The sequence below is a fragment of the Cetorhinus maximus genome, chromosome 6 (assembly GCF_964194155.1).
Source record: "Cetorhinus maximus chromosome 6, sCetMax3.hap1.1, whole genome shotgun sequence".
Taxonomy (NCBI): Eukaryota; Metazoa; Chordata; class Chondrichthyes; order Lamniformes; family Cetorhinidae; genus Cetorhinus; species Cetorhinus maximus.
Genome location: NC_135884.1, coordinates 33,362,410 through 33,379,778, shown reverse-complemented (window position 1 = coordinate 33,379,778; position 17,369 = coordinate 33,362,410). Strand labels below are relative to the sequence as shown.

Here is a 17,369-nt window from a genome sequence, read left to right as displayed (position 1 = left end):
ATTCAAATCTTGTGTATTGCCTAATCAACACCAATCTGAGGTGTTGTCACACTTTTCTGCATTCATGATACTCATTAATGGTCAACTTTGATAGTACTGGCAGTACTAATCAAAGCACAAATAGGAAAGACAGCACATTAACAAAACAGCGCTAGAATTTATCTGTAATAAATTCCAAATTCATAGTAGCATGTTTCCTATTTTTGAGGTACATTTACTAGAATTCCAATCCTTGAAGATTATTATTATTGCTATTTTGTTTTATTCTTTCATGGGATGTTAGTCACACTGGCAAGGCCAACATTTGCTGCTGACGCTAATTGCCTTTGAGAAGATGGTGGTGAGCCACCTTTTTGAACCGCTGCAGTCCATCTGATCTCAGCTAAAGCAGAATATGATAGGCCTTGAGATAAGGGAGAGCACCATGGTCAAATACGGAGAATGAATGAAGGGATCAGTTCTAATTGCCATCCAGTGAAAAGGTAAGTATGTGGATGTTGGCACAGCACAGGATGGGGCTTTGATGTAAAGTGCACTCCCACACCCCACCTGTTGTAAGGTGTTGGGCGTAGTTCAGTAGATCTTATTAAGGTATTTGTAGTTTTAGGTAGTCCAACAGTAAGCATTTATTAACAACTGGAAACTATATACATAGATACAGTAAAGGTCCAAGCTAGGAGCTGTCTCCCTGCTTGCTTCTACACACGGCTCTGTCCAACACTACGCTGAACCCTAGGTGTGGGCCATGTGTTCTGTTACATCATTGTGAGGTTGTATTGTACTCAATCCCACATTAACCCTTTATGTGCCGGACCCTTCTACTCCTCCCCCAAGTCCTTATCCAACGTATTCACAAGTTAAAAGCAAAATACTGCGGATGCTGGAAATCTGAAACAAAAACAAAAATAGCTGGAAAAACTCAGCAGATCTGACAGCATCTGCGGAGAGAAACACAGTTAACGTTTTGAGTCCGTATGACTCTTCATCAGATCTAAGGAAATATAGAAATGAGGTGAAATATAAGCTGGTTGAGGGGGGTGGGACAGGTAAAGCTGGATAGAGAGCCAGTGATAGGTGGAGGCAAAGAAGAGATTGCCAAAGGTGTCATAGAGAAAAGGACAAAGTGGTGTTGACGGTGGTGATATTAGCTAAGGAATGTGCTAATGGTGACATTAAGGGTAGAAAGCAGGACGAGCAAGTGACAGATAGCCCTGGTGGGGGTGGGGTGGGGGGAAGGGATCGAAATAGGCTGAAAGGTGGAGATAAAACAATGGATGGAAATAAATTAAAAATGATGGAAATAGGTGGGAAAAGAAAAATATATTTTATCCAGTGAAGCTCAAAGCAAACTGGAGGAACAGCACCTCATCTTCCGGCCTTCCGGACTTAACATTGAGTTCTACAACTTCGGATCATGAACTGTCTCCTCCATCCCCACCCCCTTTCCGATCCCCCTTTATTCACAAGTTAACCCAGTTTACCCTATGTATTTACATCATGACAACTACCCCATCTCGCCCCCTGCCCCCCTCACCTCAAGCCTCTGAGTTCATAGGTTCAAGGAGTCTGAAGGCCTAATAACCCTTCCATACCTTGTTCTCACTACTGTCAGAGGAGTGATAGCTCTCTCGCTGCAGGTAAAATTTGTTGAATTGGAGGTTGTTCTGGCATCTGGGTGTCTTTTTCCTCTTTTTCCGTTCTTTGGCATTGAATCGTTTATTGTCGATGCCCCAGTTGGAGTGATAGATGGTGGTTGGTTTACCCTGCTCTTTACAGGGCGGACGAACACTGGGCTCGTCCCTATGGGGTTTTTTTTCTCTTCATCCTTTGTGCAGCTCGCCGTGACACATGCTGGGCTGGAAGGTGGCTCTTCCTGTTGAGAGGGTGTGACTTGGTAGTAAGTTTACCTTTGTATTTGGCTGTGTGGTGTGCTGTCATCAACAAATGGCTGCTACTCGTTTCCAACATTGTTTGTGGCGCTGTCATGCTGGCTGGAGATTGCAGCATCTGCTCTGTGGTCTCAGGATATTGCTTCCCTTGGCCTGGAGTGTCCCTGTTCCTGGGCTGTTTAACTAACTGGACAACGGAGTTTACTTTGTACCACTGTTTGCTTTCTCCCTTTGGTATGGATCTGTGCTGCAAATGGATTTCTGCTTGCCTGACAATCTGGATGGCTTTCTCAAGGATTAGACCTTCCTTCACTTGAAGCATGTCTGAGTCTGTTGTCTGCCTACTACTACTATCTCCTACTACTATTCTATCCCTGATTAGCTCAGATTTCAGGTCTGTAACCACAACCTTCAGCCATTCTGTACAGCTCATTAATGGAGTCGACAGGTTCTCCTGGACCCATTTATTAAATTTAGCCTTTTCAAGGACTTGTTACTTATGAAGTTAAAGTAAGCATTGAATGATTTTAAAACTTCATTAAATTTTGCAGACAATTCGTTGATTCCTTGCCTAGCTATTATATCATCAGATATCAGGCCCACCAACTAAAGCCTTGTGTTAACTTGTTCAGCTTCTGTCTTTTTATCCAGACCTGAAGCTATCATGTATCTAAGGAATCTCTTTCTCCAAAGTCCCCAATTTTGTGAATGATCTGGGCCTTGAATAAGTCCAAGTTGATCTGGAAGAGTGGATTTCTGATCCATGGTTAAAATGTTTAAATTGCAGGTTCAGCTTTAAGAGGTTTCTAAAAATTCAAGATGGCACTGCCATAGGCCTCTTCACAAAGATTTTCCCCACCCTTGCCAGTTTTTGTGGGCTCTTACAGTAATGGCGTTCGTGATCTCAGCATTTAAATTTTATCAATAATGGTTGTCTGGATCGACTGGTTAGAGTCTTCCCCGCTTTAGCGCAATGTTTTTGTGCTTTGGAAGTGTCAAATCCCAGCTTTTGCTGGGTTTTTTCAGCCACGATTAATTTTTAATTAATTTTTTCTTCTTTGCTCGGAGTGAGCTCGGCCACTATGCGTTCAGGCTTCTCGGTGTTCGGGTTTCTCAGACTGCGATTTAAACAGCAATTTCTGACCACTGCAATATTTAACTTTTCTCATGACTTGAGTTGTCCAGGAATTTTAGATTTTTATCTCACCCCTGTTAGGTCTGCTGACTCTGCACACTCTGGGTATTGAAGCTGGACTTCCATAGGATTCAATGAAGTTTTCTGTTGTAGTGAGGAATTTAATTTCTGTCTTCAGTTTCCAAGTCTTTCTTTGGAGCTTTTCTCTGGTGAATTCCTCCTGCACCATTGGTTCTTAAGCTTTTCTTCAGGTCAAAATGCTTCTTTGAATTTTTCCTTCAGTTTTCCAGGATTTTAATTTTCTCCCGTAGCCTCTGTGAGGTTTTGAGTTGTTCTATTCGTTGCCACCATGTTGTAAGGTGTTGGGTGTAGTTCAGTAGGCCTTAAGGTATTCGTAGTCTTAGGTAGTTCAACAGTAAGTATTTATTAACTACTAGAAACTATATACATAGATACAGTAAAGGTCCAATCTAGGAGCTGTCTCCATGCTTGCTTCTACACACGGCTCTGTCCAATGCTACAGCGACAACAAGGTGAGCGTTCTCTTACATCACTGCGTGGGTGGTACTGTACTCAGTCCCATGTTAACAATTTGTGTGCCAGACCCTTATACTACACCACCTCCCTTCCCAGCAGTCAGCAGTCACTCTGTTTCTGCTTGAATTATGTACACTTGGTGAAGTAGTGGAGTGTATCTAACACCCATAAATACACAGTAAAGAGTCAATGATATCTGAGAAAATATGACTAGAAAGAAGCAGAATAATATCTTGTCATATTTACAATATCCCCTTAATCGTAGACTGTAGAGTCGCTGAGTTTGGTGTCATCTTAAAAATCCTACGAGTTAGCCCATATCCAATTTGGGTACTAATCCATCTATGGAAAGTGAAGCTGAGTTAGGCCAAATTTGTCTTTCTCTCACTATGTTGCAAGACTGTTCAGTGGTAGTATTGAGCTTGATTAAATAAATATCACGCTCTTAAAAGAAAACAAGTTAGGACTACCTCTAGTGAATGACTCTATGGCCAGCATCTTCCGGTCAGCGAACGGGGGTGGGGCCTGTTTGCCGACGCATAAAATGACACAGGGTGTCGTCGGGCATGCGACTTCACCCCGCGTCATTTAGATTGTCAGTTCGGCGGGCGTGCATCCAACTCGGATGTGCGCCCGTCAACCTGTCAACGGCCTTTTAAGGCCATTAAAAAGCCAATTGAACTCATTAATGGACTTGCCCGTCCAACCTTAAGGTTGGCAGGCAGGCCGGGAGCCCTGGCGGGCTTGTGAAAAAACATGAAACCTCATCCACGGGCGGGATGAGGTTTCATGAGTGATTTAAAAAATGCAGAATATTTTACAATAAAAGTTATGGACATGTCCCAGCTCATGTGACAGTGTCACATGAGGGGACATGGCAGGGAAATTTTTTTCTAATCTTTATTGGAAGTTTTAAATCAGTGCCGATCTCTGGGAGGCAGCACTTTGCCTCAGGGAGATCTGTGCGCTCTTTCTCACGCATGTGTGAAAGAGTGCACTCCCAGCTTAGGGAATCCCACCCCCCCCACCCATCGTCCGCACAGGGAGCGCACAGCACTTCCTGGCGCACATCACGCTGGGTGGGCCTTAATTGGTCCACCCATGTAAAATGGTGGCGTGCCCCCAACTGGGGCTGCCGATCGGAAGCGTGCCCGCTCCCGCACTCTCCCCCCACCCCACCCTGGACCGGAGGGGGGGGGGGATGTTACCCTATGACACTATATTGGATTGCTCCATGGAGAGCCAGCATAGACTCAATGGGCTGCATGGCCACCCTCTGTGACATAAATCACTCTAATGTTTTAGTCAGCGCACAACTTACATCAGAGAAATCTCTGTGCCATTTATATTGACAATTTCAATGTAAAGTCAGCTGCAAACATGTTTTATTATTATGCCATTCAGTTTAGGCTCAATTTAAATCCTTAACCCCAGGATTTTAAAGATTGAGTTCTAATATGCTACCTCGCTGAATCTCCTAAAGGTTGCATCTTAGGAATGCATAAATGGTAACTGTGTCCAAATCTGAACATCAAATACTTTTCTTTCAGATCTCTTGAAATTATGGGCAGAATCGTCCACTCCTGTTTGCAGCAGGTATCATAGCAGACAGGAGCGGAAAATATCAGGAGATCGCAAAAATCAGTTTCACGTCGTTGTAAAACCAGTTTTCGATTGTCTTCTCCACCCATCAATGGTGGGCTATGTTTCCTAATTTCAATGCTAAGCATCTCGTCCTGCTTGCCAGAATCATCCCCCCATGGTGGATCATCTGGGCATCTCGGCGTGGGGAGGCTCATGGGCAGCTCTCTAACTACTGGACCAGCCATAATGTGGGGGTGGCTTTTCAACGGCTGCAGGGCTAGGGCTTGTTTGGGGAAGGGGAAGAAGTGGCCTCAGGCAATGGAAGAGGCTGCAGGGCAAGGGCTGTACTGGGGGAGTGGGGGTATCCCAGGGTGTATGGGGGCACATATTGATCTGTGCAAGTGGCCTCGAGGTGGTGAGGGCGGAGGAGGCAGTCTCCAGAGGAGATGAGGCCAGATGGAGATGTGAGAGAGTGGGTGGTGATGTCCCTTGAGCTGGCAATGAGTGAGAGGCCAGTGAATGTGTGATGGCCTTGTGAGTGTGTGAGTTTAGAGTGATGAGATGGTTGCCTTATCCTGACAGCACGGATGAGATCATTCATCCTCTTCCTGCACTGGATGGCCAACCTCTTCTGTACAGCGTTGGCACTGACCACCACTGCCACTGCCTCCCAAGTCGGAGTGGTGAGATTTCTGGACCTCCTGCGGCCTGAGTGGGGGTAGAAGACATCACGGCGGGCCTCCAAAAGGCATTGCAGTGGTGGTCACGGAACACTTCTTGACTTTCAGGACCATGCCTTCACTAGAGCAGTCTTGGGCTGCAAGCATTGAGAACTGTGTGCATGGCTGCAGTTTAGATATGACAGGAAACGGTGAGGCGATGGCGTGGTGGGCAATTCAGAGGCGGGAAGCAAATGATACTGCGCGAAAACCCGCCATTACGGCTGGGCGGGTAAAATGTCGTTTTTCACAACCGCTACTACACTTAGTGCAATTCTGTGATGATTCTGCTCTACAATGGGGTTTGGTATGTACAAATAGTTTTGATGAGTAATTTAATTTATTTGTTCAGCATAACCTTCCCAACATTAAAAATGTCATTCGTATCTTCACGTGGAATGAGAATTACGTTATTCAAGAAAGCTGTGGTGTGGATTTTCTTTTTGTGCACATCTAACTCTCCATGAAGTATTGAAATTTAACAGTATAGCAATGGTGTACAAAGATTGTTAGAAAACCATTTATTTATCTTTCGTTGTTAAAATTTAGCTGTCTCAAAAGTTTTTTCAGGTTGTGTGATTTTTGATAGGTGGTGTTTCTGTTATTTGAAGTTATGGGAAATTGCTTTTGGAAGTTAATGGGAATGAAAATTGCACTTTATTTGTTGGGCAAAAATGTTTTTTCCCTCTGAACAAGAAGTCATAGTAGTTTGATAAACTTAGATTGGCAAGGATTGTTCCTATTCTTACTTGTAAGGTTTCCTGTTGTTTCGTGTGTTTGGCTGCTGCCGACCTTTTTTGTAACAATTGTTTCTTTTTAAAATTTGACAGACAAGCACAAACTGCTGACAGACCTATTATTTCATCTGTTCATTTCTACATGAGCGTCACGTTTTTTTTAGAATAAGTATAATATTTTGGGGTCGTTATCTTTGCTTTGTGACCATCATGTTTCCAGCCACCTCCTGTATGTGGTGTTTTCCCCTGCCTAAGCAGCTATTCTTGTCCCTTTGCTTAATTTGTTCACTTCATTGCGTTGGATGTTTCCTGTCAACCTGTTTCCTCCAGGGTTCAAAAGCTTCACTTTGTACAAAACCGGTATGAGGTCTTGTGGAAAAGATGATGAATACCATGAACCATAAATGGCAGCTGCACCCGAGACTAGGAGTTCCCTAGCACTATGGTTTTATTCCAAAATTATCACACTGCAATAAACAGATAAGCAGGTAAACCTTCAATGGTCACCCATGGTTAACTCTTGATGTACTAAAGCAAATTTAGCGCGAAAGTCTCCTAGAATATCAGAGATTGTCATGGAAATGAGCTTAATGCTCCATAAGAGAAAAGGAACTTCCAGTCATTTTTTTCAATGGAAGACAGCTGTTGGTAACTGAAAATGTATAGCCTGATGTGATACAATCTCTGATCTATATATGCATCTGCCTTTGGCATCATCCTGAACTGCACATTGTAAAAACAAAGAGCGAGCACTGAATGAAACAAGGTTTCAGGACCATCAAGGACCCCCTGCCCCATCCCACTCAGCTACTGCTGGAATTTTTCTAAGCTATTATAAAGATGTTAAATCTCCAAGTGGTTTTATTTTGGATTACTGACCAACTGGCCTTTTTTTAAAAAAAAAGTAACTAAAGACTACTTATTAATCTAACTTGTAAGTGGATAATTCAACCAGATTGTCGAAGTTGTGAAGAAACTTAAAATGTACACCATCATCAGGAGCAACAGACTAAAAGCATATTGAATTTGATTTTTGCTAGGTTAAAGTTAAGAATGATCAGTCTATGGTAACATTTAACAATCTGTTTTACCTCCTTAATGCTAATTTGTGCTATTATTGTGAAGTAAAGTAATTGTGAAAGTTGGATAGAACAATTATTACTCTGATTTGGATGCACTGTCTCAACTTATCCTACTTAAGTAGGCAGTTTTATTGGGCTTGGAACAGCATTAATTTCAGTCTGTTGAGTGGAGTCAAAACAGGTCCAGTGTGCATCATGATAATCATTGAAAGCTTCTTCCATTTACTTGCCAAGTTGGGCTCTGAATTTTGGAAGAAAGTGGAACGCTCACTGTGCAGCTGGAGAAACCTGGTTATTGCAAGTGAGGAAGAGTTACTTAATGTGTTTCATTCAAGTTGGAGAAGTAAATACAAAAGAGACATTTGTTCCCACAATTAGATCCTGTGCTATATATTTATCAAAAAATAAACTATATGGAACTCATTGTGAACAGACTTTTATAGAAGATTTGTACTGTCAACCCTAGTGCTGCCAATGGTATACACGTATAACCTGCACAAATGCAGCTGCTGCCCATTATGTATGGTTAACATTTCAATAGCAGGTGGACACTCTTTTGATGGCATGCTGAAAGTTGAACATGTGAAATATTTGCATTCGACATTAACATTAACATACCACCCTGGATATGGTCTGCTCCATACTTTTTAGTGTGACTGTTTGTTACCTCATCATCTCTCCCCCATGTACACAGAATCTTACTGCCATAATTTCACATTGTTTGTCAAAATTGTGTCAGCCATGGTTCAATATTGGCCTTTGAATCACAAGGTTCCAGGTTCAAGTCTGACTCGGGTTTGAGCGCAAAAATCAAGGCCGACACTCCAGTGTAATACTGAGAGAGTATTGCACATTTCAGATGAGACAATAAACTGAGGCCCCATCAGCATGCTCGGGTGGATGTAAAACATCCCACAACACTATTTTGAAGAAGAGCAGGGGAGTTATCCCCAGTGTCCTGGTCAATATTTATCCGTTCATCAACATGACAAAAAACAGATTATCTGGTCATTATCACGTTGCTGTTTGTGGGAGTTTGCTGAGTGCAAGTTAGCTGCCATGGCTCCTAAATTACAACAGTGACTGCACTTTGAAGAGTACTTCATTGGCTGTAAAGTGCTTTGAGTTCGTAAAAACGTTATATAAACGCAAGTCTATCTTTGAATAACCTGGACAATTAAGAGTTCTCCAATTATTATGTTACATCAACACCCTTCCCAATTTGACAACTTCTCAAGGTTATTCTAATAAAAATCATTCTACAACAGGATCCAAAGGTATCAGACTGGCCTCTTTCAAGAACTGATTAAAAAAAAATTACAGCAAACATATCCAGTATCTATTATAAGCACATATTGAGAATCCTGTTACCACTACAAATTCTGCGGATAATCTTCGACCTGTTTCACTTGCGATTTATTTTATTGCTCTGCATATTGTTATTCTTTAGCCATTCTTCAATGTATCTAATAAGATGATTGAGCTGATTTTAATCAATATGCATGAATTTAAGTTTGACCAGATTACATCAACTTTGGTTACTGTAGTTTTGAGTTGAAGGAAGTTAATCAGTTAAATGTCTGCATAATTATTGAGTGCTTTAATTATAATGAGCTCATAACTCCACATAACTGCTCCTAAATGTATTACCTTCTGACATTGTGCATGCACAAACCAGGAAGACTTTCATCAAGAGGAAATATATGCCAGGAAACAACAGAAATCAAAACAAATATGTAGATTGAAAGTGAGCCTGTCACTGGGAGATGGAACTGACCTGCCACCACACAGATACCAAACAGGCTTGGAACAAAAAATGGATACCAAGTGACCAGAAGGCTACCGACAGTGGTTGTTAGCCAATCCCAAGAGCAAAGCTGTAACAGTGCCGAACACTGCTGTTAGTCTGCAACTGCTGGCAGTCCTGCCTGAATCCATCCAGGGTGTCATGGTCACTTAATAAAAAAATAGACAGCCTTTGGAAAATTTGGTAATGAATTGTTTGGGCAACACCTGGTGTTTGAGGAAGAGCTGAAATGGACTCAGATTTATTTTGAAGAACCATTTCACCAGAATAAAATATTACTAAGAGGGTCATAAGATCAGTTTAATTCTATTATTTCCCCTCATTGATTTTATCTCCTAATTTTCTCTTATAAAGGCATTGATTGCTTTTTGGGTATGACTCCTTAGGTAATGGTTTCCCTCAGGATCTAACTGAAGTGGCCAATATTCATTTTGTAACCCAACAAAGAATATCAGTCAATCATGAAGTCACCCAGTCACACGTAACCCTGTCCCCTGCCCACGTGTGCACGCACATAAAAGACTTGAATTGAAATAGCACCTTTCGCAATCTCCGGATGAAAACACTTTGCCAATGAAATGCTTTGAAGTGTAGTCATTTCTCTAATGTAGGAAACGTGACAACCACTTTGCGAACAGCAAGGTGCCATAAATAGTGATGTGATAATAGCGATAATCTATTTTTGTGATGTAGATTAATGGGTTAATATTGGCCAGGACACTGGAGATAACTCCCCTGCTCTTCTTTGAAATTTTGCCATAGGATCTTTTATGTCCACTTGGGAGGGAAGACAGGCCCTCGCTTTAACATCTCATTCGAGAGTTGGCACCTCCACTGTGACTGTTTTAACAAGTTCTGTTTTTCCAGAATTTAGTTCTCTCAAGACCGTTTCCAAGCCAGTTTCTTCCATTGATGTTAAATTACTGGACTGAAAAAAAATACAGAGGAGGTTTTTAAATTCCAAATTGCAAGTTTTGATTTAAATTGTAGATATTTTAGCTGTAAGAAGGGCCCAATATTTACTGGTTGGTTGTTGAGTTGTGATTGGAAACTGAAATAGAAAAGGTTACAGTTTCAAATGTTTGAACTAAAAACTGGATCCCAGCCACTCTATGATGTGTTGATAATTTTCCACAGAATAAAAACTTTTACTTCTTCCTTGTTGATGATTTCTCTTACCATTTTTGGAGGAGTTGTTTTGAAGATTAAGACTATTCTTTAAACCTGTGGGCAGTCTCTTAAGCTGAATGAAGGAAATGGGAACGTGATAACCACCTATATCTCACACTTCCTTGAAATAAAAGCATGTTGTGCTGCATTAAAAAGGCACTTCAGAAAAAGTCAATCTTTTTTTTTGTCCGGCAAGGAAGATCAACCAATTCCACTTTGATGATATCACATGTAAGCAATACAGTAAAAGTCTTTAGATGCAATTTTACTTTGCATTACTTTTAATTGAACAAATAAAAGCACATTTCTACTTCTCTTTAGCTCTGAAGACGAGTCATACAGACTCGAAACATTAACTCCATTTCTCTCTCCACAGATTCTGGCAGACCTGCTGAGTTTTTCCAGCATTTTCTGTTTTTATTTTAGATTTCCAGCATGCGCAGAATTTTGCTTTTATTTAAATAAAAACACTTGTCAGCTAGAAGGTGACTAACAGACGACTTATCAAATTTCCCCTTCTGCTAATACCCAATAGCAGTTATTTTTAATGGCCCAGATCTTGCAGTTGTTATGATCGTGAAACTGTCAACATTCGCTGTTATTACAACAGTGAAACTGTCAGTTAGCTTGGCAATTAGTTCTGGCATTCACACATGTGCAATTAATGGTGGCAATCCAAACGTTGCTGTCAGTGAAACCAACTCCTCTACAAGGTTGAAGTCCATACAGATATAAATCTTTAGAACTCATTTGATTTGACATGAGCTTCCACTTTTACATTATTAGCGTTGTTTTATAAATCCTTGCAAAAGTAATTCCTTGTTGAATGAGGTGTAACTGGATTTTTAATGGCATACCAAGCCATAATTGCCAAGCCATAATTACTCTTGAACAACCTCTCTGGCCCTGAAAAACTAATTTATGGAACATCTAATTTCTCCATTATGATAAAATTCCTTATGTTTTCAATACAATAAAAGTAATTTTTTAAAAGCTTATGAAATTTTAGCTTCTTATTACCTTGTGTATGTCCCAATTTTTGTTTTCTTCTCTGTAAAATAATAAAATAGTGAAGGATAATCAATGCATTTTACTTACTGGTTTGATGTCTGTGAGGATTTTTCAAAGTGATTAGCTGCTTTGTCTGCTTTATAAAACCATTGTTGCTGGACAACAGAGATTCCCTAACCAGATTCAGATTAATGCCAGAAAAGGTGCAATCCACACCACAAAGATAGCTAAATGTTTGTGGGCAGCTTTTTTCAAGGTCAGTGATGAGCGCTATTCCTTCACCACTGATTGCAAAATCTGGGCCATTATACTTCTAGACATCTTAATTTCTTTTCTCCTCCATTGACAAGACAAATTCCAGTCAGTAGCACTTTGCTGTCTGGCCTCTGCCAACCTGTTCTCTAATATCACACCAATTGATGCACAAAAAAAGACTTGTTAGACATTCACCTTTTTTACTTGATTCACTTTGGGCTGAATTTTCTGGTTGGTGTGGGCGCAGGTGCAGGCGGGTGCTCATGATCGGGTCCACGCCATCATTTTACATAGGTGGGACAATTAAGGCCCACCCAGCGTACTTCACGACTCCCGTGTATAGCGGGAGTGGGCAGGCGGCGGAGGGCACGCTCAGCCCTCTGGGTCCATTGGTGACACAGGGGTCTGTATAAAGGAAGGCCTGGAAGCCTCGGAAAGGCTGCTCACAATGGCTGGGTGAAGGGCTCTGCAGAGGGGCAATGGAGGTGACACAGGTCCGGAGGGTGGGCCATCGGGGCAGGCCAGGCCGGAGGGTAGGGCGGGGGGCCAGTGTGCCCATCGTTTTTCAGATGACTGCCTTGCTGCCCTCCTCGAGGAGTTGTCAGAACAGTGGGAGGTGCTAGTCCCCCAGGACGGGAGGAGGAGGCCCCCCCCCCGACATGACGAAACGTGCCTGGGAGGAGGTGGCAGAGGTGGTGAGCTCCCGTGATGTGGTGCGGTGCACCTGGATCCAGTGTCGCAAGTGCTTCAACGACTTGTTGCGATCTGGCTGGATGAGTACCATGTTGGCATTGGTCATTTAACCCAGCAGGTTGGCTTACCTCCCTGCTGCACCCCCCAAGTCTGAGTGTATTGAATCATTGATGGCATTTGTCCTTTGGTGGGTGGGCCAGCAGATGTTGCCCATGCCGAGGTCACCCTGAGGGGGTGGTGAAGAGATGTGTTTTGCCCCCACAGCATTGGTTACACTGAGTCCCACTTGACTGGTTTGGGGGCTACCTGGAGGAGCTGCACCTAGGCTGTGCTTGAACTGCAGGACATGTCCAAGTCAGGGTGATGAGATGCTGGGAGGGGAGCTTCAAGGTGGCGTGGCAACGAACCATCTGCTGCCCTCGGCGCTCCACGTGCTTGCGCCTCCTTGCTATGGAAGGATATACCGTGTGGTGCCTAATGTGATGCAGGCAGAATGTGACCAAGGGGGGTGGGGGTGGGGGGGAACAGGCACCTTTGTGTGAGTGTTCGGCAGCAGCGGGGTGAGGAGGCACTGGAGCCCTGATATGTCCCACTCTGGTTGAGGTGGGCCGTGCATGAAGCGAGTCCATGTGCAATTTGCACCAATCAATGTTCGACTCTCATTTTCAGGAGAAGAATGCTCATAATGCGGCAGAGCGTGTGAGGACTGGTGGCGGCCAGGCGCAGATCGCCATTCTTAGCCGGTTTGAGCAGGAGGCCCTGGATTTGGAGAGGCGCCATGCACCCTGGTCCACTGGTATCGGTGAGGCTGGGGTGCCATGGACAGGTATGTTTGCCCAGCTCTGAGGTCACCATTGTTCTCTCAACAGCCATGGCAGTGCTGAATGTTCAGTGATTGAAGTTTGCAACCTGGCTTGACCATTGCTTATGGAAGGATGAGTGCACAATGCTCCGGGGTACAGGGATGCACATTGACATTGTCTCCATGTTAACTGATCCACTGTCCTTGTTCTTCCTTTCAGCATCAGTGCAGCAGGGCCTGGAGGAGGAGCAGCAGAGGCCCCCCTCACACCTGAGGGGCCTGAAGTCTCACCAGCATCACACCATCTCTGCCAGTCAGACACCTGCGCAGATGCTAGCACCTCGGTGGGAATTAGAACATCGGCTAGTGTCCTGAGGCACACCGGTGAGGGCACTTCACAGTCGCTGGAGAAGCTGGCAAAGACAGAGAGTGCCCATGGTGCCAGCAGTTGGAGGACTGTAAGGGACCAGGCACATGCTCAGTCGGTGCCTGACGCTGTGCCTCTGGAGTCATCTGCAATGCAGCAGGAGCAGGAAATGCGGCTGGGTGTGTGGGAGCATCTGGGGGAGATACATGAGGCTGTGCTTGGCTTGGTCTCCATGGTGGAGGAGTCTACGCGGACTATTGCTGAAGCAATGAGCCTCATGGCCGAGCGCCATGTGTCCTCCATGGAGAGAGTGGCGACTCTTGTGGAGAGTCTCCTCCAGGGTACCCATCAGGGCTTCCTGTGGATGCGCTCTGACCAGTAAGCCCTCACATCAGCATTGACCTCAGCTGGTCATGCCAGTGTGGGAGATTATCTGGGCATCAAGTTTCCCAGCTTGGTGCCCATCCATCCACAGTGAGCAGGGAGGTCTGAAGCAACCTCATGTTGGCGCAGCAGCTGCCTGTCGTCTCTGCGGGCACCTCTCAGGGCACTCCGGATGAGGGCGGCAGCTCCTCCACACCTCTCCCAGTGACCGTAGCATTCAGTGAGGCTGCGACGACTGGGGAGATGCCAGCTGTGGAACTGGCAGCTCCCTCCCAGGCGGGGCCAGCACTGGCTCCACGGGCCAGAGGACAATCGCCAAGGTCATCGAGGACAGCAGCATCAGCAGGCTGATTCAGATGCCACTCTGAGCGATGGGGCAGCACCAAGACGCAGCACCCGGAAACGTAAACATAAGGCACCTTAGGCACATCACGGGTTTTTCGCTGCTGCTTTTGTGTTGGCCCGAGATGAGGTCCTTATGATTTACTCTGATTTGTAACACTATTGTCTTTTTTTTGCATAAGTTTGTTTGTTTGACATATAAGAGACACATTGGCGTGTAAAATTAAAGCGCATGGGATTGGGGATAGTGTATTGAATTGGATAGAAAACTGGTTGGCGGACAGGAAACAAAGAGTAGGAATAAAAGGGTCTTTTTCCGAATGGCAGGCAGTGACTAGTGGGGTACCGCAGGGATCGATGCTGGGACCCCAGCTATTCACAATATATATTAATGATTTAGATGAGGGAACTAAACGTAATATCTCCAAATTTGCAAATGACACAAAGCTGGGTGGGAGGGTGAGCTGTGAGGAGGATGCAGAGATGCTTCAGTGTGATTTGGACAAGCTGAGTGAGTGGGCAAATGCATGGCAGATGCAGTATAATATGGATAAATGTGAGGTTATCCATTTTGGTCGCAAAAACAGGAAGGCAGATTATTATCTGAATGGCTATAAATTGAGAGAGGGGAATGTGCAACGAGACCTGGGTGTCCTTGTACACCATTTTCCACTGCGTTCCCCCTTTCCAGCGCTGAAGGTAAGCATGCAGGTGCAGTAGGCAGTAAAGAAGGCAAAGAAGGTATGTTGGCCTTCATAGCCAGAGGATTCGAGTACAGGAGCAGGGATGTCTTGCTGCAATTATACAGGGCCTTGGTGAGACCACACCTGGAATATTGTGTGCAGTTTTGATCTCCTTATCTGAGGAAGTATGCACTTGCTATAGAGGGAGTGCAGCGAAGGTTTACCCGACTGATTCCTGGGATGGCGGGACTGACGTATGAGGGAAGATTGAGGTGGTTAGGATTATATTCAATGGAGTTCAGAAGAATGAGGGGGTATCTCATAGAAACCTATAAAATTCTAATAGGACTAGACAGGGTAGATGCAGGAAGGATGTTCCCGATGGTGGGGGAGTCCAGAACCTGGGGTCACAGTCTGAGGATATTGGGGTAGACAATTTAGGACTGAGATGAGGAGAATTTTCTTCACCCAGAGAGTGGTGAGCCTGTGGAATTCGTTACCACAGAAAGTAGTTGAGACCAAAACATTGTATGTTTTCAAGAAGGAGTTAGATATAGCTCTTGGGGCGAAAGGGATCAAAGGGTGCGGGGAGAAAGCGGGAGCAGGCTATTGAGTTGGATGATCAGCCATGATCATAATGAATGGCGGAGCAGGCTCGAAGGGCCAAATGGCCTAGTCCTGCTCCTAGTTTCTGTGTTTCTATGTTTCTATATTAAATTCAGATATGTCACCATGACTGAGGTTGCCTCTTTTCTTCTGTATCTGGATGGTTTCCAAAAATGTAATGAGTGCTTTGTTGGACATTCAGCTTTATTAACAAGGCCCTTAGTTACTGTTCCTTACCTGGCAGATTTTGCACTTAGTTGTCGAGTATGGAGCCTACAGCCCAGGCTTGTCCTGGAGGTCCATCTGTGGTCTGCTAGCTGAAGGTTCATTGGATTAAAGCCTCCCGGGTGTCCCTGCCTCCCTGGAGTATGCCCGGGTCAGCGTCTACCCCCTCAGCATTTCCCTCTGCGTGCTCATCCTCGGACTCACTGCTGGACTCATCGTGTGCAGCCGCAGCCAATGCGTCTTCATTTTCCATTGCGTTCCCCCTTTCCAGCGCAAGATTGTGAAGAGTGCAGTATGCTACCACTATCACCGAGATATGACCTGAGGGGTACTGGAGTGCGCCCCCTGAGCGGTCCAGGCATCGGAAGCACATCTTGAGAAGACCGATGGCTCTCTCCACCACAGCCCTTGTGGAGGCGTGGCTCCTATTGTACCGCTGCTCAGCTTCTGTCCTTGGATGGCGGAGAGGCGCCATGAGCCACCTTCTGAGGGGATAGCCCTTGTCACCCAGCAGCCATCCATCCAGCTGGGCTGGAGCACTGAAGAGTGCTGGCACCTGGGAGTGTCTGAGGATGTAAGGGTCATGGGAGCTGCCTGGGTACCTTGCACAGACTTGCAGAATCAGCATCCTGTGATGACACACTATCTGCACGTTCATGGAGTGGAAGCCCTCCCTGTTGACGAAGGCACCGGGCTCACCTGCTGGCACCTTGATGGCCACATGTGTACAGTCTATAGCACCCTGGACGCGGGGGAAGCCAGCAATTGCCGTGAAACCCCTGGCTTGCTTGCCTGGTCCCAGCGGAAGTAGATGAAGGTTAATGCACGCCTGAACAGAGTGTCTGAAACCTGCTTGACACAAGTGTGGGCAGCTGATTGGGAGACACTGCAAAGATCACCCACCAAGCCCTGGAAGGAGCCAGAGACATAGAAGTTGAGGGCAGCTGTGACCTTTAGAGCCGCTGGCATGGGGTGTCCACCCTCACAGTTAGGGGTGATCTCAGGCCCAATCATCTAACAGATATAGTTGACTGTCTCCCTTGAGAGACGGAACCTCCTTCGGCACTGCACCTCAGGCATATTGAGGTAGCTGCTTCGCCGCCTGAATACCCTGGCTGCAGGATAGTGGCGTCTTCTGTGGCCCCTTCCGCCTTGGTCTACCTCTTGGCCCTGCGCCCCTTGTGCCTGCGCCTGTCCTCCCAAAGGTGGCTCCCCTGGAGGCTGAATGTACACTCCTGGCCTCCTCCCCCTTCTAGCCCTCCCTTCCTCCTCAGAGGAGCTGCCTCCAGTGGACAGTTCAGCTCCCATTCCCAGGCTAAGGAAAGGTTTCCTGAATCCTAT

General features: G+C 45.1%; 1 protein-coding gene across 3 annotated transcripts in view; it reads left to right on the top strand.

Annotated features, from left to right (window-relative positions):
• The window catches only part of arhgef3 (Rho guanine nucleotide exchange factor (GEF) 3), a 398,054-nt gene that overhangs the window by 149,330 nt on the left and 231,355 nt on the right, over positions 1 to 17,369 (top strand). The gene's annotated exons all lie outside the window — the stretch shown is intronic.